Source organism: Lepisosteus platostomus, chromosome 7, assembly GCF_059453375.1.
Source record: "Lepisosteus platostomus isolate fLepPlt1 chromosome 7, fLepPlt1.hap1, whole genome shotgun sequence".
Classification (NCBI taxonomy): domain Eukaryota; kingdom Metazoa; phylum Chordata; class Actinopteri; order Semionotiformes; family Lepisosteidae; genus Lepisosteus; species Lepisosteus platostomus.
In genome coordinates this window covers 30,091,277-30,117,257 of record NC_142617.1, presented here as the reverse complement: position 1 = coordinate 30,117,257, position 25,981 = coordinate 30,091,277, and the positions used below count along the sequence as shown (strand labels likewise).

Here is a 25,981-nt window from a genome sequence, read left to right as displayed (position 1 = left end):
CAGTAACAGTGGTTATTGGTATGTTTGTGTGTAATAAAATTTGACTTTATTTCTGTTTTTTACAGCATGTATGTTTTATTGTTTTGTATAGTGGCTATGAAGGCATTATGACAGAGTTTTTAGTTTCATTCAAGTAAAGCATTAACTAAATTCTAGCTTTGTGCCATTTCAGGATTGTTTTCTAAGACTAACGTAATTGCTCTTCTTTCTCAATTAAAAAACATATTAGTCAATTTTCAAGGTTAGGGTTTCACTTAACTACCACCTAAGAGCATCCTCACTTTTCTATTCTTACCAAAGTTATATCATATTCATATACTGTATATGCATAATATACAGAAAAAATGTTTAAAACAAAAGAAAACTGGAAATAGAATCTTATTTCAGCTTATATCTTTTATTTATATTGCAAAATTCTACTTTTGTTTCCCACAGGAATTTTACACATAATAGAAAATATATCATTATGAGTATCGATAGGATTCCTATTTTTTTATAAGAGAAAATGGCTATTGTTCACAGCCCACATGACAAGCAACAAGACCACACAATCAAGTATAGAGATACATTGATTTCAGGTTGTCTCTCCACAAGGACTACTCTGGTACTTCTTAAGACACAGCAGGCTTGTCTTGATTAGTGTTTATCAATGTAAGACTTATCAGGATTTATTTGTGAGTGGCCTTTTGCAGATTAAGTTAAAAGTTACTGCAGAAAGCCAAAAATAAACAGTTTAATACATACAGATTTTATTATTGGGTAACATTCAGTGCTTGCAGTACCTATTTGGATATGTGATTCAAAGAACAAGATTTTAAACATTAATGTCAAGAAGTTCACTTGAACCACCAGTGCCATTGTACTTTTTCCATGATGGTTTCATATTTGACTTCCAGATTACTTTTAACGAACTTTTGAAACATTAGATATATTAGTATATGTCATTCTTTCTTGGATAAAAGCTAAAATGTTGATAATAATAGACAAACATACTTTTGTTTATGGTCTTTCTCAGCAATTTGAGCATTGTTTTAGCTTTTTAAATTCTTTATCTTTTATTTGTAGTTCACCAATCTGGCACCTAATCTTGTAGAATAATCTATTATTTGGACACCTTTCTCTATAACAGCCAGAAAGCAGGGTGTATTCTTTTCATTTGTCACTGCATACTGACTGACATGGCATGACATGTGAAGGTAGTGACTGGAAGGTACCCTTTGGAAGTACTTGACAGTAACCCCCACTCATCCATTGTTATAGTAGTTAGTAACAGATTTGTAATGCTTTTTCAATCTGCCATCACTACTCTGTTTGTCATATTTACCAGTTTTGTTGATTATATTTGGATAATTTCTTGCTTTCAAAGAATCAAACAGTATTAAAAAGCTAGGGTTTATAATTGTTGAGTTGGCTTTTTTTTAGCACACTTTCTTGACAATTGGGCACTTAGAAATACAGTTTGGGTTTCTTTGATGTATTCTGAGAAATCATCATGTGAAATACTGTATAATATGGTGAACTAACATAATGTATGTAATAAAAAGCTGTCTTATTAATTCTTACATATTTTCTGCCTTATTAATTCATGTATATTTTTCTCTTTTATAGAAAAAAACAATTTTATTTGTGTGAGATGTGTAGTAACTGTAGTTGTAAGGTTCTCATCAGGTGCTGCAAGAGCACGTGCAGACAGCCGTGCTCACTAGAGCAGAGGGGAGAATGCTGGCCAATTTACAGACATGGGGTTTGTTGTTATGGCAACACCATCCTCTGTATGATGTTAAGGCCGTGTGGAGCTTTCAAATCAGGCAGTGCTTTGTTTATAAATGGGGACTGTTCACTGAGTTATGTTTATTAATATTTACTTATGTGGTACAGTATGTGTAATGTATGTATTTTGACAATTGAAATACATGGAGTTGTACATTGAAGTGTTATTAGTGTTGTTCTCCATACTACTAAATGTAAAATATGTCTTTGTTCTATGGTTCCTTCTTCAGGAAATGGTTCAGAGTACAATCTCAGGTCTATTTCTTCACAATAATCAAAGTATGTAATAGTGAAATTATTTTTTAAGCTTTCACCCATATACTTCAGTACAAATATTATAATGCTTAGGATTCTATTTTAGATAATTTCTTAATCATTTTTTATTTTTTATAAAAAACTTTAACAAATGTCTCTTTGATGACTCTTTGATGACTTTTGGCAGCAAAACAACACATTTGAAATACGGTGATAAAGAAAATTAATTATGAATAATTCAGTGCTAAAATGGCAAATTGAGTATCTATTAATTAAGCCAAAGGCTCTGAAAGTTTGTGGTATTGAAATTGTAAGTAGTGTTTGAAATGAGAGTAAAGACTAATGTTTAGCACATAAGAATGCATTTTACTACAAAGCCTGTGTAAAGAAATATTGCAGAAAATAATGAAAGCTGTCTGCAATTAGTACTAGCTTTACCTTTTATTAAATTGGTAAATGTACAATAATATATTCTCATAAAGATTTCATAAATAGGGAATCTTTACATTCTTGGCACAAATAAACCATATAAACAGAAAATTATTTTTTGTATGTAAACCTCATTTAGTTTTCTTACTTCGGCTAATCAGTCATCATGTTCAGGCAATGTGACGGTTTGATGTACTGAGTATGTAAAGCTGTTTTAATCCTCACATCCACAATAAAGGACAAAAAAAACAGCTTAATATGTTCAGCTGGTTCCAGCCATGCCGTTTCTATGGCGACCACAACAAAACCTCCTCACTTGGAAATCAATCTGTTTCAAATCAAACCCCTGGGGACTTTCAGGGACAGAATATAATTAGACTGCACATTCTTTCAGTGTATGTAGGTGCTGGTGGTTGCTCTTCTTTACTATAATAGAGGGGTCAGTGTGTTACTGGATGGATTACATATACTGTACTCATGCCTTGTCTATTCTAGGCCCAAGTTCATCCCCAGTTTCAGTAGTGTAAAGGAAACTGTGAGAACATGACTCCACACTGGATGAGATGCTAGTCATCCCCTGCAATGCTGGTACCCATTCTAACAATTGAGTGGACTACAAAAACTGGGTAAAACACCTTGAACACAGATACATAGATATATATGTCTATAATTAAAAATTGATAGCCCAGATGCTTCACTACTACACTACCTTGGCCATATATTTATTATTCACTCTCATTTATATTGCATCCAATGTAATCTGTGTAAAATATCTTATTATCTTTTGTATCGATTCATGTACAACACCTCTTCTTCATTGTTCATTGAAAGTCCTGGCAAGTATTTGGGTAATTCAAAAATCAATATGATTTATAACTGTGAGTCATGCCTGTTGAGGTCTATATTTTAATGCAGTGCAGTGCTACGTATCTCTGGTATTGTCTGAGCTTTATGGATGGACCAAAACAATAATCAATCCTTTCATTTTCTAACTGCTTCATACAATTTAGGGTCATGGGAGACACAGAGCCTATCATGGAAAGCTGCAGGTACAGGAGTGCAGAATGCACCAAGCATGGGGCACCAAAGCACCCAAAGGAAACCCATATGAACACATTGAGAATACACAAGATAGAGCACCCCAGATCCACAATTGAACCCAGAACCCCAGTACTGCAAGGCAACAATGCTAACCATTGTAAAACCGTGACACCCTCAAAAACATGAATGCAATGCAAACGTTTTATCTAACATTTCCCCCCAGATATGATCACTCTAACTTTGTGTAGTTTATGGGAAATGTTCACAAACATTTTTCCTTCCAAAAGTCATTTCATCAGTCAGAAGCATGAACTGCATTTCTAGCCACTTGTAGACATAAGTTTGACTAGTCGTATTTCTAACAGATAGCATTCATCTCACTCCACCTCATTCTGCAACAAGATCACTGAAACACCTAGGTGATACAGTATATTTATACCTTTATACCTGCACCATTTTAAACCTTAATGCTTAAACCTGATACCATCATGAGAAAATATTTTCAAAATGATATGGAAGTAGACCAAATTAATCTAAGTACATCATTAGAAGTCAGAGTGTGTTGAAATCCTTTTGATCTGTACAACACAAACACTTTGCTGTGCCAGTTAGATGGTGTGAAGAAATAACTGATTGTTAATTGGCATTGTGCAGACTTCCATGGTGTCTTTACATCCTCAATCAAGAAACAGAGATGTTATAACTGTTTTGGCACTCTCTGCCCTTTGTTTTTTATTCATCAAAGAGCAACACTTTATCGTAGGAAACCTCTGTTTTCCACATTTGGTTCAAGTAACGATAAATAACTGGAATAGAAACAATTACAAAAGAAGGACACACACTCTTAACTCTATTATGATTTATTTGACTATTGTTAATATTTTGGCACAGAAGGGCTTTCATCAATACTTGAGTCAAGCTATATAACCTTAACTCCAAACTGACTGTTATACAAATAACTAGAAGGAAGTATCCTTGGGTTTACTTGGTGTGTGTTAAACACCCTCAATGTGTTCAACCATCTTTGAGCTTGAGGGTCTCCAATAAAGGGTATTGCATAACTAGCGGCCTACATATTAATTAGGAAACTCTCTTTTGGGAACAACCTACTGTATTAAAATCCCTATTAGCAAAAGGCTCTAGTGCCCTGAGGCAAGGAAGTCAACATGTGAGAGTTCAGTGATTTTTCCTTCTTAATAAAAACCATGTGTGTTAAAGTTGGTGTAGGGCCTTTGTGGTATGTTACTGCATAGAATGACATTAACCTTGAGGAGTATGTAGAAGCTAATTGACTAATACGATTCAGCATAATTTACATGACGTTTTGTCTACATTTAACAAATAAATACATCTGGCCTTTCTTTTCTATTTTAAATTAAAAGTTTAACCATTAAAAATGTTTTTGTGACAGATTTTTATTCACTTTTTTTAAAACTTCTGAAGAGTTAGAAAGATTTATTATTTAGGTACATAATGTTGCATTTTTTTGTTTTCATTTTATTTTGCTTTTTTTAACATAGTAATAACAGATCATTCAAGCCACTAATGAGAAATTTATCAAGAAACAAACACTGACGTTTATATAAGAGACAATTTAATGAGTGCAGTAGGGACCTTTGTTTCATGTATCAATCAGAATTAATTTTCAGATTGCACTGTAGCATGCTGATTTTGTTCATTTATTATATATTCCTGGTGTTTTTCTTTGGAAACAAGCCAAGAAACAGGAAAGGATTCCTTTTAAAATTTTGTTCGAAGTACAGTATACTGAATGGCAATGAGAAGCAATTCTGTGCACAAACTCGTTTTTTTTTTAATTCAGTGAAGGTTCATATAGCAAATGTATTGCTTGTTTCAGTGTATCAGTGCTCTGCCGTCTTTCGGATGAGACGTAAAACCGAGGACCTGACTCTCTGTGGTCATTAAAAATCCCAGGGTATTCTCGAAAAGAGTAGGGGTGTAACCCTGGCGTCCTGGCCAAATTTTCCATGCCTCCTAATAATCCCCCTCTATGAATTGGCTACATTACTTTGTTCTCCTCCCCCCCCCCCACCCCGACGGCAGGTTGAGAGACACGCCGGTTGGAAGAATTCTCGGTCACATTTAATGGCAACGTCAGCTCAAAGATTTGGTTCAAACCACCAAATAGAGACGGGAGTGCTGACGAGCAGACCCTGCTGATGCGGGATTACCGCTAGGAAAGAGAAAGAGAGTGTATCAGTGCTCTAAACTGAGTTCTTACAGGTGTGGATTTGCTGCGATGTAACTAATATGCTGGGGTCACTTAACAACAACTGAAAACACCTTGTGCCCATTGACTGACACAGATGTCTCTTATGTGTTAGTGCAATGATGTTACAAGGCAAGCAACAATCCTGCAAGGGTCTGTGGTTAAGGATCTTGCTGTCAAATGTGCTAAACAATCTCATTCCACAAGTGTTCATTTAGTTTCATATCATGTGATCATAAGAACATAAGAAATGTTACAAAGAAAGAGGATGTTTTTTGGACCAACTAGCCAATTTGGTACAGTAGTTATTAGCTCTTTGATCCAAGGATTTAATCCAGCTCTTTCTTGAAATACATTAGTGTATCAGCTTCAAAAACATTGCTGGATAACTTCTTTCATGCTTCCACAACCCTCTGAGTTAAAAGGTGCCTCCTGTTCTTGGTTCAAATGGCCTATTATGAAGTATCTACTTATGTTCCCTGCTTCATGTTTCACTGTTGATTGTGAAGAATCAGCACTGACTTTATTAACACTTTGAGGATTTCGATTACTTGTATTAGGTCCCTTTGTAGTCTTGTCTGTTCAGGACTAAAAAGGTTAAAAGTTTTTTAGATCTGTCAATGCAGGATAGTGCCTTTAGCCCAGTGAAGCCATTTAAACATTACATGCAAAAAGGACTACTAGTGTGACACCGCTGGGGCAAACATTGTCATGTTGCAACATAAGCTGTCTGTGTCTGCCAGGCTCCACTAAAACGGAAGGAAGATTGTTCTCAAAAATTTTGTTCACGTAGCATATGACAGAGGGATTACCCTAATAACAATAGGTTCTAGTTGGATGTAAATAGTGTGTTCTACACTTTCACTCCGCTAGCAACTAAATCTTGTTCAACAATTCAGTTCTGAACAAACAATTCTACCTAGCATTAATAGTCGGCTTCTGCAGCTGACTATCAGCAAAAATCTGATAGAACCTTGATTCATCACAGAACATGACAAAATTCAATTTTCTGCTAAAAGTTACTGTTGCTGTGGTTGTTGATGGGTAAGGATTTGGCCATGATAAGGTTTACAGCAGCACATACAGTACCTGTTTCAATGGCACACCTGAGCTAAGCTAGTGCTTAAGCTGTATGTGATCATGGTTGACCAGCATGAGTCCTGTACTAGCTTCTCAGAGAAAGACAATTTGAATCTTATGAGAAATATATTTAGTCCTAAATATAAATATACTTAGTCATAGTTCTTTTAATCTTGCTTTACTTTTTTCATAGCACTACTTCGGATTTTGGCTTATGGATATTTCTGTTAGTTCCATGTTAATTGAAAAGAAATGTGGAAATCTTCAGGCCATCTATATTTTATTAACTTCTGAACTTCTTCAACAAACCAAAAAGAAGAAAGCAGTGCTCATTCTTCTTCAATGAAAATGTGATCCTTACACAATGCAACCTGCTGGCAAATTTATCACTTACAGTCATACAGTATCAGCCATGTATCGCCCCTTCTGTAACAACCTTTATAAAGTTAATGGAACATTGCACTACTTCAATTGAACTGTTGAAACCAAGTACTGAGAGAACAAAGAGGTAAAGAAAACTAAAGTCTAACACATACAGTTGCAAGAAAAAGTTTGTGAACTTTCCAGATTTCTGCATTAATTACTCATACAAATGTGGTCTGATCTTCAACTAAGTCACAATAATAGACAAACACAATCTGCTTAAACTAATAACACAGAAACACAGACAATTGTACTTCTTGTCAGTACTGAACACATCGTTTAAACATTCACAGTCTAGGTTGGAAAAAGTATGTGAACCTCTAGGCTATTGAATTCCACCAAAGCTAATTGGAGTCAGGTGTTCCAATCAATAAGATGAGATGAGATTGGAGGTGTGGGTTGGAGGTGCCCTGCCCTATAAAAAAGGCACAAAAAGGTTGACTACTGACAGAGTCTGTTCTAGAAAGAACTGTTCATGTGAACCATGCCCTGATCAAAAGAAATATCACCATAGGACCATAGAAGAAGAATTGTAAAGATGCATAAAGCTGGAAAAGGCTACAAAAACATTACTAAAGGCCTGGGTGTTCATCAATCCACAGTTAGACAAATTGTCTACAAATGGAAGAAATTCAGTACTGCTGCTACTCTCCCTAGGAGTGGGTGTCCTGCAAAAATCACAGCAAGAGCGCAGCATGCAATGCTGAAGGAGGTGAAAAAAAACCCTAGGGTAACAGCAAAGGACCTGCAGAAATCTCTTGAATTTGAACATGTGTCCACTATAAGAAAAAACACTGAACAAGAATGGTGTTAATGGAAGGATACCACAGAGGAAACCACTGCTCTCCAAAAAAAACATTGCTGCATGTCTCAAGTTTGCAAAAGACCACCTGGATGCTCCACGACACTTCTGGGACAATGCTTTGTGGACAGATGAGACAAAAGTTGAACTCTTTGGCAGAAAGCGCAATGCTATTTGGGGCTTCTTTGCTGCCTCAGGGCCTGGACAACTTGCTATCATAGAGGAAACAATGAATTCAATATTGTATCAAGAAATTTTACAGGAGAATGTCAGGGTAGCAGTCTGTCACCTAAAGCTTAATAGAAGTTGGGTGATGCAACAAGACAATGACCTAAAACACAGGAGTAAATTAACAACAGAATAGCTTAAATGGAAGAAAATTCGTGCCAAGTCAGAGTCCAGACCTCACCCCAATTGAGATGCTGTGGCATGATCTGAAGAAAGCTGTTCACACAAGGAATCCCAGAAATCATTTAACTGAAACAGTTTTGTTAGGAGGAATGGTATAAAATTCCTCCTAACTGTTGTGCAAGTCTTATTAGCAGCTACAGGAAATGTTTGGTGGAGGTTATTGCTGCTAAAGGAGGTTCTACCAGTTTCTAGATACAAGGGTTCACATACTTTTTCCAGCCTGGATAGTGAATGTTTAAATGATGTGTTCAATATTGACAAGAAGTACAATTGTGGTTGTGTTATTAGTTTAAGCGGATTGTGTTTGTCTATTATGATGACTTAGTTGAAGATCAGACTACATTTCTATGAGTAATTAATGTAGAAATCCAGGTAATTCCAAAGGGTTTACAAACTTTTTCTTGCGTAGATCAGGCATCAATTAGTACCAGTAATTACTAGCATGAAAACTGTGACACCAGATTTCCTCAGGACCAGGGTTAGGAATTCTGTCTAGCAATTATCTGGCAAAGCAATCTAGCAGAGCAATCCTATTCCATGAAACAGATTCCAGGAAATGTCCAATGAAAGCAATGGTATGTTACATGACTATCAGCTCTTGAACATAAAGAGTTAAAAATGGAGCCTGGACTCCAAGATAAGTAATGCTGGAAGAAGTTTATGTATGTTACTGCTCAATTAAGTGTTTTCTGATTTGGTACTGAATTATAGTAGCAATTATTAAATTGTGACTTCCTTTTGAACATATAAATCTCTGGTCTAACTAGCTTATACATTTTTGGTACATATGTAAATTGGTAAGCAATAATTATTATGACTTCTAAAAATAATTAATTACATGGACATAGACCCAACTCAATCACTGAACTCTGTAAACCTTTTAAAGTTGAAGTTGACCTCACAATGGCATTCCTAAGCTGTTCCCTCCCTGCTCAGCTACTCAGTTTAGAGTGATAGACTGCTCTAGGCACAGTCTGAGTGCCTTCCATTTCAAAATGATTGACTTCACTATGGTCAAAAAGATATTAAGGGGCTTTGAAATGCTATATACACTGTTGTGCCTTTATTACAGGTTTGTTTTGATCTTCATGGTTGAATCCTTGATTAATTTTTGAATCTACCTGACTAAGGACCTTGTCTTTATTTCAAAATCATGTGAGCCACTATTATTGCAGTCAAACAGAGACTATTCAGCTAATTGTATGGCTCATTAAGGTAATTTTGTGGAGCAAATTAATTTAGTTATGCCACTGCAATGAGTTTGAAAATTTATGCAATCGTGCCTTTTTGATTTTGTCTTTTTTGTTTTTTTGCTTTAAATGGGCAGAGTTGTTTTTTTACAAACATTAATTCCCACTTAACTGCCATAACTGCAAGTTTTAAAGTAACAAAATGTGAAAACTCTGCAAGGATCTGAATACTTTTGGAAGGTAATGTAATTCTGTCTAAGGAAGCTAGAACAGGTGATATACACTTATGAATTTTAGTTGTGATAAAGATCTGAGCAACTGACAAGAACAGGAGAATTCTAGTTTCCCCAGAGATTTTCTTATACAGTATATTGTTATGGCTCTTAAAATCTGATTGTCCATTGTTTAGTTTAAAAAGAATTTGTATCAAATATGAGTTATCTGTTTATGGTGTAACTGCTGAAAACCCACACAATTACATCAACTCAACAGAAACAGATTTCTATTATTTATATTGCCAGCTAATTGACTCATGTAACAAGGACTGTAAGCGAGCTTCTTTCTCTTTTATGTGTTGACTAAAGCGTTAAGTGATAACTGAATTCATGGACCCCACTCCAGCCTGTTTACTACCAAGCCTGTATCTGTTGAAACTTCATAGGTTGGCTTTCACAAGGTTGACTAGAACCATACCATAGAGAGTCCTAATAAGTCTGGTGCACCATAAGACATTTAATTTAATGTGGAAAAGGAGTATAATTGATCTGTTTCACATTCCAGATACAGTACTAGCTCTGACCGTTTGAAACCAGTAGTAAAGAAGCTGAAGAAATTGCTGTTTATCCTATCTTGTAATAACATGAGGTACAGGAATGAAGATGATGACCCTACTATGTGCAGTAAATAGTGTTACAGTGCTTCTCAAAATCTATAATAATGCAGCACATTGGTGTTGGTAAAAGGATGCGGGTGAATAAAAAAAGTTTGTATGTAAAAAGTTTGGGTGAGGAGCTTTGTGTAGCTCTTTCTAACATTAAGCAAATATTCAACAGTTCTGTTCATTGAAACAAGTTCATTTCACATTCAAAATTCTAGTAAAAAAGTAAAGTTGAATATTTCTTGTTACAATTTTGTTCTATATTTCAGTTTGAAATAAATGTTATTTTATTGCAATATTAGTACACATTATTTTACCTTTTCTTTTTAAAGGAACAGGTAAAGGTTTTCTTTTCCTTTCAGCATGGAATAAAGAGACACAACGTTTTGGCTGTAGAGACTTCTTCAGGTGTTTCTTTTTCTTTCATCATGGGGAAAAAAAAAACTTTACCTTTTCCTTTGCAACTTCTACAGATTATTTTAAGATTATTGTGCTGCGAAAACATCTGGACATCAAATATATGCTGCTTGCTCAAAGATCTTAAGAAGCACTGTTCTCACAGGTCAGAAATGCTGCTGAGTGGACATAAAATCGATCTGCAGCCACCTGCTGCAACATTTAAGCATTTACCACCATCATTTAACTTCATTCATTAGTGATGTTATCTTTCAGGTGACTTGGAAATATCCTTAATGCATTGTCTGCATAGTGCTGGTTTTCACAGTGCACAATGCACATTTGTCATGACATCCTCACAACAAATGGCATTTCAGAAAATTCAGGCTCTGTTGCATTTTTTTGTTTCCAATGCCAAAACATCCCATTAGACTTTAGTTTCTCTGGAAAAGAGATCTAATCATTCATTGGGTCATTTTCTTTAAGAAGATGTCATTTTGTTTTTATTACCACTCTACAGTATATTTATATAGGCTACAAAGCAATTGACGTGTGGCACTCAACACAAATGTCTCACCACTTATCTTGTTTTACAGATTGTACAATGTACAGTACAGATTAAATTACTTTGTGTGCCTTATACAGTATACTGTATATTTAAAATTCTAGAACTATAAATCTCACCTTTTCTTGTCAGCACATTGCCTTTTTAAAACTCTCCCCATTGTATTTATTCTTTCCTCTTCACAGTTTTTTATGTTTGCTTTAACTGTAATTTGCATGCATTGGTTCATTTCATGTCCTATTTTGTGAGTGTTTTACTTTTAATCCTTTACTATACTTCTGTTTTTCAATATTGAATGATATGAAATATATTTAATGCATACATTCAAAATAATTTATTTAGGGTTATTAATTGAAGGGGTTACAGTACTTCTTGTAGAGTATGATATTTTCTGTCTGAGTGGGGGGTGTTATGTTCATTGGAGTTTCAGCTATGGGTCATCAGACAGCTGCACACAGCTATAGCATCACGTAGGGATACCTTACAGAACTCATGTGGAGAGCAGTGAGTCACACTGATAAACATTTAGAATAGGAGACTCAAAGTGTGTGTAAGAGGGAAGTTATGTCCTATTTCTGCTGTAACCTGAAAATATGAGTCAGTCTCTTCAAGGGGGTATTTTATGTCTTGTGGCTTATTCATTTAGCTCATCTCTTACTTGATTTCCTCTGAATTTGTATGTTCTGCTTCCCATGGAGCTTTTCATAGTCATTTTTTAGTGGTCTTGAAATTAAGCTCTTCCTTCGTATTTAGATATTGCAAAGGTTTCTCAGATCTTCAGGCTTTACAAGTTAGGGAATTAGTCTAGCACTTACATGCTTCCTCCTTGTCATGTCCTGCCATTCTACATTGACATCGCTATAATAATTATTCGGAACTTCACAAAAACACACAGAACCATATTTGTACAGCAATTGAATAAGGACAATAATGAAACATTTTGAAGAAATGTTTTACTAAACATAAAGAAAGTTTAATTCATTCTCATCCATAACTTTCATAAACCAGTTCTCCTGAACTTGGTGAAGCTGTTTGATTCATGGTTAACGAGTGCTTTAATGCTGAATAAAATCTTAGTGTGCAAGATAATGACTTTGAGAACAGGCCAAGGTGTCTGTATTAATCAAATGCAGTGATTGGAGGGGTGCTAAATTGGTTTATGTAATCCTTTGTCACCTCAAAAAAGCTTTAAATTATTAGATTTTACTTTACACTAGGAACACATTAATTTAACCGATTAATAAATTCAAAGTGAGATTGCTGTATTTCACTGAGATATGTCAATTTCATTTCAAACAGTGTTTTGCTGTCAATTATTGATAATGTGAAAACTGTGAAAAAGGAAATTATATATAATCTACAGATTATTTACATGATAATACTTTTTTTTCAAAACATGCCATCAAATTAATTCAACTATGCATTTATATTCTAAAGGAGATTAACTACAACTACAAGAAATGAATGAAGCTGTTAGAAAATGGATAGATGGATAGATTAACTACAGACAGAGATATTGCAACCCCACAAATATATGTGATCACACAACAGAATTTGTAGATTGCAAATTAAAGGTGTAAATATTTGAGATATCTTCTTGGAAGTAATGTTTTTTTTTTTTACATGATTCATCCATGTCATTTGATTTTTATTGGTGGAATGCTTTTTTTAATGAGAACAATAATCAGGACTCTTGATCTTAAGGATTAAAGGATTCTAAAATGACCCAAGCCTCCTCGTCTTCTAAAAAAGAACATTTTACTGTAAGTATTCTACTAAGTTTGAATAGCTCATTGGCATTGAATCTTGCCTTTTCACTTCTCTAAAGCACACCTATGTACTGAATCAGTGGCCTGAAACACATTTACTGGAGAAATACATTTTGGTTGATTGACTACATGGACTCATTTTCCGGCTCAATGGCAAGAGACGGTCTATTTACTGAGGAAGAGAGAGGCCACAGCCTGAGAGATACTCTCCAATGGCTTTTAATAATGTTAAAGTGTGGCCTTGTTGCCAGGACAATTGCATTTGTATTAGAATCATCAAGGTCAAAGAAATTGATAAAAAAATGCCTTTAGATGTTGTTTATCGAATCAGTGAGTTAAGGTGATGTGGCATTTTGAAAAGGTATGAAGCATTAATTGTGCTCTTTTCTATTCAGACAATGGTCCTAAAAGGCTATCATACTTGAATGATTTGATTTATAATGTCGTTCTATGCAGTCTTCCTTTTATATTTGCCCACTGTTATCTATAGGGCTTTAATAGTGCTTAACTTTGTCTAGACAGACAGAAAGACTGAGGCATTTGTTATGAGTGCATTAGTTATACTGTACTGTAATGTTTTGTGTATTTTTGCTTTTATTTTTCTTGATAATTACTGAAGATCCTTAAAACGTCATATTTTCTGATATGCTGATATGCATGGGTTGCATATTTCAGATGTAATATTTTCTTTTGATTTGAACTAAGAAGCTGTGCTTCTCTGACTATTTTTCCACTAAAGCTTCACCTACCCACTTTAACTCTGTTAATAAGACAGGTACGGCACCAGTCAGAACAGTGCCAGTGCACTCTTGAACCTTGAACTTTAAATACACAGTTCATATGGCAGTCTTGTTTGTGTGCCGTATTAGATTTGAGAAGGGTATCTATTTTCTTTCATGAAAGCTCTTATGGCCTGGATATCCTGAATCTCCAGACGATTTGTGTAAACTTTGGAACATGTGGAAGGCATCCAAAGTTCATGTCCATGTGTTACTGACACCCCCAAACACACAAAGCTTCAACCCTCCAGCCCCTGCACTCCTGAGAATGCTGTGTCAGACTGAGTTTAATAGATGACTTTGGGGAAGAATTTAGACTTAAAGAGAAGCCAGAGTAGGATCTAGATTGACCTGAATTTCTATTGAACATTTAAATATGAAAATCAAAAGTGTAAGAACTCTCTAAAAAAATCAAATCTTGTATGACACCATTTCAAAGTATTTGTTACTTTTTTAATATGATGTTTACTAGATCATATTTTTACACCATACCCTAATTCCTTTTTATGAATTTATTACATGAGTAGAGAAATGATAAAAAAAGATAGTTGTAATGACTAATGACATTCTGTCCAATCTGCTATTTATTTTTTTCAACATTTTATCCAAATCCATTTTCAGTATGAAAATTAACATATGCCTAGAAAATTTAAAAAATGTTATAATAGCCTTGTTTTCAAAGCACACTTCCAATACCCTGTATTAATGCAGCAAAGCCCTTTATAGTTAACAGCCATTTTTAGTAATGCAGTTCTATCAGTCCCTTTAAGCTGTAAGTGATGGTTACCTTTATGAAGGATCACAAAAGGTTCTTAGCTCTGCACACCACCTGCTGGACATATATTGCAACTACATTATTGTCTTCAGTAGATTGCTGAATGACCTTGCATCCTTCTGTCTCTATAGTATGTGTGTATCTGGTTATTTTTGTCAGAATTGATGTCTGGTGGCTAACTGATCCAAGGATCTTATCCAGCCTCTTCTTCAAAGAATTCTGTTTATACCTTCTATAACATTTCTGGGTAGCTTTTTACGCACTCCCATATATACTGTAGCATCAACATACTGTATATTTCACACTTATCCTCAAAGGCAACACATTTATAATATATGTATAATATAATGAGAATATTAAGGTCTTGGAATTTGTCAAACTGTTCTGATGGAAAAAAATAGGAGACCCTCAGGGAACAGGACATGTTCACCAATTATTTCTGAATAGAAATCTCAAGAAAACCTCACAGCACTGAATAAAAAGTTTAAAAAAGATACAAAGCAGTGGGAATTGCTTGTGTACATTTTAAATCAGGCACTGAGGTTGTCTTCAAGTCTCTTAGATTCTTGACAGCACTACTACCATGTACCCAGATACAGTACATGTACAGTTTACTATATTTACATATCCCAGCTCCAGTCCAAGCCTAAACACAATCAAACTGTACATATATTTTAAAATGAACCCACCACAAGTGTTTTTCAGTCTGCCGTTTTTATGTAAATCACAAGGTGGTCACCTCCTGTTGTGAAGATGATTGCAGAGTTGGTGATCAGTCCTGACCTAAGATTGTTTGTACTGATTCCTCCCCTTTTTTGCTCTTGCATTTTGGCTGGGACTGAAATTGTGAAAGGTTGTTTGTTATATTTCTGGCTCATTGAAGCATCACTAGTGTGTGTACAGTATACGCCAGGCACCTCTGATAGCTGCAAGCTGGGAGAGCTCTATGGAGGAGAGCCTCACTGGGAGGCATGACTAACATACTCCAGCATGTTTTAATGATTAACACATACGTACTGTACAAAAGCTTATATAGACCCAGGACCAGCAAAAAAACTAGCCTGACCTGGTCTTTGCTCTTCCTCTCTTTGCTTCGTCAAGCACCCCTCTTGCCTGGCAGCTGCATGCGTGGGTTTTTGTGTGGTGTCGTTGAAGTGGTTAAAAAAAAACATGGTTTTTCCAAGTTTGCCTTTTTCACTAAAAAGGACGATGAAAAACTAGGCCAGGTTTTGGCCTTTGCAGTCCAATGCAAATATCTGCGGATTTCTTGGGAGCTATCTGCTGTTAGCATGTTGTTCAAGTAAAAATGAATTTGAGTTAAATTGAGAAACCTTTCACGACAAAGGGTACACAGGATCCCACAAGATAGAGATAAATGTGAAATAGACTAACCTATGTCCACAGAGCTTTGAACATACATTTGCTATTACCAATGTCTTCTCTAAATAGAATAAAACACAAAAGTTAAATAAAATAGAATATAAGAGTTACAATGAAGAAGGCAACTGTGCATAAAGTTCATTTTCTAATACCATATGTAACTGTGCATTAATGTTAAAGCATACTGTATGTGGACATCTGTATATACCCTTAAAATAATGCTAACAATGAATGTAACATTATTTGGTATGAATTTAGTGGAAAATGTTTTGTGAATATAGGCCTCCACATGTTACATCATCTTTGAGTTCAAGCCCCATCTGAGATGATGGAGATGGGCCACTTATTTACATTGATGAACTGGATTCTGGTATAGTGATTAAATTAGTCAAGTTTGGGGATGATACAAAATTAGGAGGATCAGCAAACACTATAGAAGTGAAATTTAAAAAGATTTAGAACATGTGGGTAGGCAATAAGATTAAATTGAACAGATAATTTATTGAAATTGTCTAATGTACAAGTTACACCTTAGTCGAGTTATACTGTGTACAATTTTGATCACCAGAATATAAAAATGATTTTGTTGCTCTGGAATCAGTCAAGACAAGAGCAGCTAATAGTAATTCTTTAACTCAAATGAGTATCCGAGTCTGACAGGATATAAGACCTTAATATGTTTAAAAGCTAAATATATTTAATATGCAGAAATATGAACAAAGAAGACTCAAAGGAAACCTGACTCAAGTATTAAAAATCTTCAAAGGCATTGATAAAGTTAAACTTAGTGTATGTTCTTTTTCAAGATCAACAGTAAAATATTCTGATGGAAAAAAGAAATATCTAGGAGGTGTGAGAAGAGGACCTATGAAAGGTGTCTTGCTCTAAGGCCAGCAGCATGGAGCCTCAATGTCCTGTCACTGATGTGGGCATTGTGTCTGCCGGCAGTTTCAGCAGCAGTATGGGTGGCAAATCTGAAACGATCTTTCAGATGGACCAGTCTGATGTATCGGTCCTGCTCTGGTGTGGTCACTCGAGGGCAACCAGATCTTGGATGGTCATCTGTCCTGCCGGTTTGCCGAAACCTTCAGGACACTGTGGAGCAGCTTACTCCATAGTGTCTGGCAACGCTGGCACATGACATGCCTGCCTGCAGCATGCCAATGACCCTCTCCTTCTGGTGACATGCGTGGCGTTATGGATTGCACAGAAAACTGACGAAAAGTGTGGCCTTTTTCTTGCAGTGATGTAACCTTTGAATTAAGGCCTTTTTAAAGATGACCTGATCAGGCATTGTTCCACCTGGACCTCATTGGGTAAAAGTGCACCTAACAAGTTTTCGTATAATTGGCAAGTTGCAATGCCTCACTGCACAAGCTGTATTGCTGGTCAGAGGGCTTTAAACAAATTGACAACTTTTTGTGAAAGTACATATATTGTAACTATAGTATTCTCAATGTTGCGCTTTTTTTTTCCATCAGTATACAAACCAGAGGACACAAATGGAAACTAAAGAGGTTTTAAATTAGAAAACATGAGCAGCAATTGGACTTCAATGAAACATATACAAACATGTACAAATGGAAACTCAAAATGTCAACAGGGGGCACTTTGTATACAAAGTGTTGTGAGTGTCTGGAACAAGTACCCAACTATGTTCTGAAGCTATTGATACTTGAAGATAGCCATTACTTCTTTCAAGAAATGACTGTACTGCAATCATAGGTTAGATTAACCAAATTACCTCCTTACTCCCATGACCTTGTAGTGGCAGAAGTATGGACCACCTTTCTTTTGCAGACTTTCTTATATGTGTTTCTGATGTTTCATCTGATATCAGTATAGATAGCATTGAATTACTCATCAGTAAGAATTTTAAAACTATTTTAGAAAACTGGAGCACATTTGAAGACTGGTTACTTTAATCTTAGTTAAGTAGACTAGTTTACTTTAATCCTAATTTAAAAATAAAGGGAATAGATCATTGAGTTTATTTTTTCAGTCTTTCCTAGAATGCATTAAAATGGTACTGAAAACAAGTTCTTCTTCATACCTTAGTTTTTCAGTTGAGACAGCAAATTTCTTTTTTATCTGTAAAATATTTTGCACATGAGTATTTATTACTTGTTATAGGGTCATAGAAACATCAGAATCAAAATTTTAAGAGTCGCTATGTATGCGCATATGGCATTTCTTGCCCCAGAGATCTGTGGGGTTATCAAGTAAGCATTTGCAAAAGAATTACAGTAGATTTTTATGTCTTCTCTGGCCCATTCAGAGCCTGTCTTTGATTAAAATGTCAAACTAAATTATACTAAATCAACCATGCACTCAATAGTTTGGTTTAGCACTGAAGATTATGATTTTTCATGAATCATGAAAAGGGGCTTTTTATCTTCATTGCTGAACTATGCTTCATCAAATAAACCTACTGTAATTGCTAAAAAGTTTTCAGAAAATGTCTTACAAGAGGTAGAAAATAAATTTCAAAATAATGAAATGTAGGAATGAAACACAATGAAATTATGAACCTTTCATCAAATATGTTCTCAATCTCTTGCATGAAGTAATGACACGTGAAAAAATGCATTACCTTTTGAGACAAACGGGCTTCACCTGCAGTACCATCATTATACAACGTCTCCATTAAATAACCTGTATCACTATAATCCTGTTCTTTATCTGAAGTATATTTGGTAAAGTCTTTCTTATGTTTTCTCCTATGAAGATACAGGCCAACTTAGTTTTTCATCTTTTTTTATTCAGATTCTTAAGAATCGGGTCTCCAGTGTTAACTGCCCAATCTTTGTTTTTGTCCTGTGAAGGAATCAACATAAATTCTTAAGAACACCAGGGCATCAATTGCTTTCTTTTACCTTATTGACATGCAAATACCAAGTGGAAGAGAGGACACTTTTTTCCTGTTTTTTATTCAATCTACAAAGATCTCTTGAGAACATGAAACCAAACAGCTATATCTTCTTCTAATCTTGTCACGTACTGTAGAGCTTGCTTTTAATTCTCCCTTCAACCTGTGATTGAGAAGACTTGCCAAAAAGTGAAATAATTTAAATAATGAAGCTTCTAAGGATATGAGACCAGAAGCTCATCCACCCAAGGTAAAGGTGGTTATAATTAGCCATAAAATATAAAATCACATTCTCGGTTTTCACAACAGCTCAACACCAGCAGGCAAATTGAGTCATTTTAGTTGTCTGTTTTGATTAAGTCAAAGCCTAAGATTCTAATCTTCAATTCTAAAATAATCTGGTGATTCATTACTTTTACTTCCACTGTTCCATTGTGCAGCTATATTTTTGAATAGACGAGACAAAGTAATGTGTCTCGCTTAATACACAAGAATGGTTATATATTTTCATTCATACCATACAAAAACTTCATACAGTTATATAATAAATTCTGAGGAATTTACTCGCCTTCTGAGGAAAAAAATCATCATAGTGACAGACGCATTAACCTCTCTGAAATGACACCAAAATAGAAATGCCATTTCACCTAGTCAACATTCTGCCACTGTTTCCATTTAGAAGTTACCCTTGGTAAGGAAACCATCTCTGACATTTTGTTTTCTTAGGAGAACACACCCTAGTATTGAATAATTCCTCCACCACATGCATGTCAGAGAACATTTATATTAGTATTAGTATGGATGATAACATAGTAAAAAAAGTCAACCTTGCCAAACAAATTTTGCAGACAGCATTAGGTAAGTATTTTTTTATTAAATGTACATAACAATAAACCTGGAAATTGTGTATTCAAAAGTTAATAATTTCCTTTAAAGCTATATAAAGATGTGGCCAGGGCTAAAGAGAAGTATTTGCTCACCTTTGTAAGCAAAGGTCACCCCATCAAATAGAAGGCTTAATGGACTACAGGCATTTTTCAGACATTCATCCCAGACTGTCTAAAGCTCAGCTCAGTGGATACATCAGGCACTTATTAATATTTCAGTCCTGATTTCTGCTGAACTGCCTCATTGATTCTAATTAGGTGCAAGAGAAGGTTTAAATATTTAAATCTCATTGTCAGGAAGATTGTCAAAAGCTTTTCCCTCCTTTTTTCTATTTCAAGATACTCTGACATTTTCTCACATGCCACTGGCATGCATAAAGACTTCAAAATGGAAGTCAAATCTATAGCATCATTGTTGCTATGAAGTGAATATTCTTTAAACATCACCAGAGCGTTTGGGAAACAGCCTACAAAAATGATAAATGTCAGAATGTGTGCTGTATTTTATAGATGTAGAAAAATAAAGTCTGTATTTTTCCTGAAACTATAAATAAATTTTCTGATCATAGAAAATTATTAATATTATTAGGAAGTTATATATAAAAAAGCTGGCACATGATTAAATGCTATTTTTATAACATTGTACGGGTATGGAATTCAGGAACATTAAAATAAATACAGTACATGACTAAAGGCCCATCATGCATGTAAGACACAAGAACTCTGAAGTTCTTATACTCATTTACCCACCTTTCTTGTAACAAGACAGGCATGTTTACTTTGAAAATGCTAAAGGACAATAAAACAGGAACAACCAGTTCTTAAAAAGGAGAGGTATATTTGTCAGTCTTGTCATCTCACATTGTCTCTGTCGTGCCCTGACCTGTGTTAGGTAGCACAGCTTGAAGACTTGTGTCCACAAGCAATCATTAGACAAAGACTTGTGCAAAAGAAAACCTGTGGTAGAAAGCTTTAGCAGATTGAGAAGTGATGTCTTCCTGCCTTGGTACAGTATTTCCAAAACAGATTGCATTAATTTCCTAAAGTAAAAGAAAAATCTACACTGTGTGAAGTTTTAAATTTATAGCCATTTCATCTTCATTCAAGAATTTGTTTGTATTATTTTCACTACTCCCGCAGCTGTGCTCTACTAGCTGCATGATGACAGCTGGTATATACTTAAAACTCTGAACATTGGAAATTCTGTGTAATAACTAGAATATCATTTTATATTCTATCCTGTTGTTAACATTGTTCAGGCTCTGACATACTATAACTATAATTTACTGTCACTCAGCAGATCTATTCATTCTATATATACCACATACTGTAAAGAGTGTATGTTTTTTTCTTCTAAGTTGTCATACAGTACCAAGGAAATTAAGTGAAAGGGGTTGGAATTAGAAAATCAAACAATGACTGGTGATAGTGTCCTTCTTTTTATTAAATAAAACCTAAAGTTGTGAAAATTCTTTCTTTAGAGTTTAACTTTCAGTAACTCCCCAAATTCTTTTTCAGAAATGTGTTTTTTTTCTAGGTAAGAACAGGCAATCAAATTTGTAGGTTCAGCTTTTAAAGAAAGTCTCTGCACTGAGTGATTACTGTGACAAAGCCAAAATGTAGCATTTTCATTTTCATTTTCTAATAGCAGTGAGTAGTAGTTAAGATCCAAAGGAAATCCAAACTTAGAGTAGTGGAATGTAATTCATAGCATTTTAACAAGACACACTAAACCAGGCCAGGCCATCCTGCTATAAAAGCTGTTGATCTTCAAGAAGAATTAAATGTTGCCATGCTTAGCTTACCATAGCTGGATAAATGGTACAGCTTTTTTAATGTCTATTTTAAAATACCAGTGCTTAAATTAGAAACTTTGACCCTACTGACAATCAAAAATTGCAAAGCACAGCTAGAGAGGAAGCTCCCATTAAGTAGTGGATTTAGAATTTTGTAATTGGTGGGTACAGTAAAACCTATTTATTCTGGGCCCAAATTATGTTAAGGCTTGGTTGTGTTTCATAGGTGAAGTACTGTACTGTATATACGAGAAATTAGCAGAGATAATAATAAGACGAAGATAAAATAAGAAGGAGTCTTCGTGTAGACTTAAAGTTTAGTAATGCTGTTGCTGTTGGTACTCAAAAGTTTAAGGATTATAAATTAATTAATAAATGTATTATATATATTGAATCATATATTGAAGTTACTACTTTTCTCAAGACTTAACAGGCTTTTTCTTCAGTATTTTTTTTATCATATTTTAAAATATGTTTACAACATTGTCCATCTTTGAATGGAAGCATTGAGTTTTTAAAATTTGCATATTAATCTGAATTTTCGTCCTTTTTCTACTACAGACACATACTTCTTTGGAAAAAATACTTTAAAGAGTCCTGTGATTATCTTCAGTACACATTAACACCAGTATCCCAAGTTAATCTCCAGGGAGTTCCTTAACTCCCTCCTCAAATCTGAAGGTCAGATTGGGGGCACACAGCACTACTTTTGGTGTTGTTTTGAATGCTTCCATGGCTTCCAAAAGCCATGTAAATAAAATGTACTTATGGAAAGTAGGCCCAAAAATTGCATGCCAGCTTTCAACATTGCATGCCAGCACTGTACAACCAAAATGATGTTCCACTTAAGATTTTGCTTCAAAAGGCATAGGTCTGAATCTTGCAGCTGACTTTCTGGTAGTTCAATATGTCCTCCCATGTTTCATCAAAGGGCCCATATGGGTCAAGGGCCTGTTCTCATTTATAACTCTGCTTATGTTATTAGGATTATATTATTTCTTATTTTTTTTAGCATACAATGCATTTCAGTATACCTTACATAAAAAGCCTTGCTCTCTTTAATATTCAGTATGTTTTCTTCTTTCACAGATTCTTTGTACACTTTGAATTGTCTTCTTAAGGTTTGGGGCAGATATACAAGATTATAAGAAAGTACATAGCCAGCCTCTACAAGCACACTGTACAATGATGGTAAATTATGAAAGCATTATAACATCTAAAAAGGACTTTTTAGAAATCCAGTTAAGAATCGCATGTCTTTTTCCTTCTGTTCTCCTTGAATGCCAAGACACGCCTCACATTTTTACCTGTTTTTTTTGGTTTATGAGCCACCAAAGCTAAAACACAGCAGAGAAGTAAAAACCTTGATTCATCATCTTGGGTTTCACATGAAGTGTAGCTGAGCCAAGCTTACGAAAAAAGACTATGACTCTATAGATCTTGTGTAGCCAGATGATTTAAAGAACCCAAAGAATTTGCATAGAGGCTCGCATGTCAGTCAAAATTAGGGCTAGTTCCTAATAAGAGCATTGTAAAAGCACAAATTTCCCAAAATACAAAGATAAATTTGTATTTTGTATGTTTTTTTTCTTTTTCTTTAAATGGATGTTTTTAAATGGTAGAGTCAAGTATAATTGTGAGTGGATCACATTTTTTCTGAAAAGAATGAAATACAATCTGAGTAAATCATCCAAAAGATGCAGTTTGTTTTATAGTTGTTAATTATGAGTAGGGCATTCTTTATTCATTTTACATTTCTTGTACATTTATAGTTGAGCAAAACAATAATGCTAATAAAGAATTATGTGTAAATCTCTTGATTTGTGGTATTTGATATTAAGCTCAGCACTTTTTTATTCCAATTAAACATAACATACAATAGACTCTAATGCAATACAGTCTACATTTTCACAATTGCACCATCAAGTTGTCAAGACTAAATTATGAGATAATTACCAGAAAGGGAGACAAACATTTTTTTTTTAATGAAAAGTAGAATTACATAGTTTGCTTTATTTATATGAGATGTTTTGCTATTTTAGTCATTTTTTATGGAAAGGATTCATAAAGTTTTTAAAAAATAATAATTTTTAATATGAGGAGTGGAGTGTGCTGGTGGAGTTAAACATAGTATTGAAATGCCAAAAAACTGTTGATTTTTAAGCCAACAGCCTCTCCCTACTGGAGTGATGTGTGTGCATGTTATTCTTTATATAGTTCCTTTTGTATGTGCTGTGCTTCAAACGAGCAATATTTTTTACATATGAAACCTCAAACTGTAATGACTGTAACTGCTGATAGACCAGAAGAAACTAAAGCAAATGAAGAAGCTTCCTGATTTTACCGTTTATCTGAATCAGGGAATCACTAGTGTTGGACAGTAAATTGATGAAACACTCTACTTCAGTATGCGGTGTGAGTAGTCTACTGTCTTGAAGTGCTTTCTGGTTTCACAGTCTGAATTAAATCATGGTCACTTTATAAATGTAATATTTGTACAGTGTGCTAAATAGTTATTTTGGTTGGCATAAAATATTGTGTATCAGAATGATTCATGGTATTCCTTGTATTTCCTGAAATTTACTTTTTATATTTTTATTCTCCTCTTGCAATAATAGAAGTTGGGCACTGTTTTACTTTTGCAGGAGTGTCTCAGTGTGTCAGTGTAAAAATATGCATGGGAATATGGACGTATTTCTGTTTTTCTGTCCTTTCTACAATGGGATACTTTGTGTGCATTTGGAGACTGTTTGCCAGTAAGAAAAAGGTTAGCTCTCTCATTTTAAGGGTGGGGTGGCTGGTAGCAGGGACACATTGTATCAATTAACTAAGCAGCAGAATCTGAGTCTGCTCAGGAACCATCTTGCACCAGAGTGTCGCGGCATGGGATAGGGGCACCAACTCGTTTGATGTGAGCTGAGAAGAGCAAAGTAGCTTAATTTAAAAGTTGAAGGAGTATTGCAACAGATAAGACAGATATTTCCCAGCTTTTGTCAGAGACAAACCTTTCCCTTTCCTCATTAGTTCTTTTCAAGAGGTTAGATATAAGTCAAGTCTTAATTATCCCTGTTTTTAAAACTCGAGTTCATGAAAGTTCATAAATATACTGAGAGGCAATGAAACCACAAGTAGGGAGAATTGGAATTGACAGCACTTTTTGCATTTAGAAAGCGTCTGAGTATAGTGGTCCTTTAGCAAACATTGGGTCATAAAATATAAGAAAGCCTACAAAGGAAAGGAGGTGATTCAGCTCATCTAGCTCCTTTGGTTTGAATTCTTACCAGCGTGGCAGGGCAAAAACAACTTTCTTTTTTTAGTCTAAAGAAAAGCAGGAATTGGAAAGTAAATACAGTCAAGGCTGATAGTCTTCAATCCAGAAAAGTTAGTTTGAACGTAGGTAGGTATCAGACCTCCCACAAAAGTGGAGGACAGAAGTCCTGTGCTTTTAGTTACCAGTACAATATGCTGTTGTGTTTGTGTGGGTGCTGTGCACTGGAAGAGGTGGAAGTGTTTTGATTGATGTGGTTGTGAAGAGGTTAATGAATTCAAGGCTCCATCCTCAGCCCTACATCTCGATCTGCCCTTGAGGGTTTTGGTCTCTTAAGGTCATCGCAAAGACATACACTCCTGTGCTGAACAAGGGAGGAAAATGAGGACAGAGGGGAGGGCATTCTGCACTTACTGCAGCTCCACTGCTTTCAGCAGGGGAGCTAAGCGTTTTCACGCACAAAGAGGAAAGAATGGAAAGTCAGTGATTAAAACGAGAATTGCTCATTAACACTGTTATTGTATGTGCATAAGCCATCCAAAGAACAACATCCCTTTATCTTGATGGGGCCTCTTCAAATTGAATTGCCACTGAGGTGAGCATTCATATCCGAGCTGTCCTCTTCAGTTGTCCAAAGGCAGAATAGAAGCATACGTGCAGTGTACAGAAGCATTTCTAAAAGGAGATTGCAGAAGAACCTCTTGGTCAACAGGTCTCAGGATCACAGTACCAAGTTTAAATTAATTGTATCTGCACATTTTAAAAAGTTTAAATGTTTTAGTAGGCCTTTCATTTGAAAAAAGCCATTAATCTAAATTTCAGAACCCCAATGTTAGTCATGCAGTTGCAGTATGTTTGTTGTATCCAAGCATATTTACCTAGCCATGTTGTCATGTTATCAGAACTAATATACTGGCTCTTTTAATGAAACAGCTGGATGAGATCTTTGAATCAATTGGCAACTATCAATTCTAACCTTTATTAGTCAT

General features: G+C 35.1%; 1 protein-coding gene across 7 annotated transcripts in view; it reads left to right on the top strand.

Annotated features, from left to right (window-relative positions):
- Positions 1–25,981, top strand: part of nav1a (neuron navigator 1a) — a 257,779-nt gene that overhangs the window by 130,567 nt on the left and 101,231 nt on the right. The gene's annotated exons all lie outside the window — the stretch shown is intronic.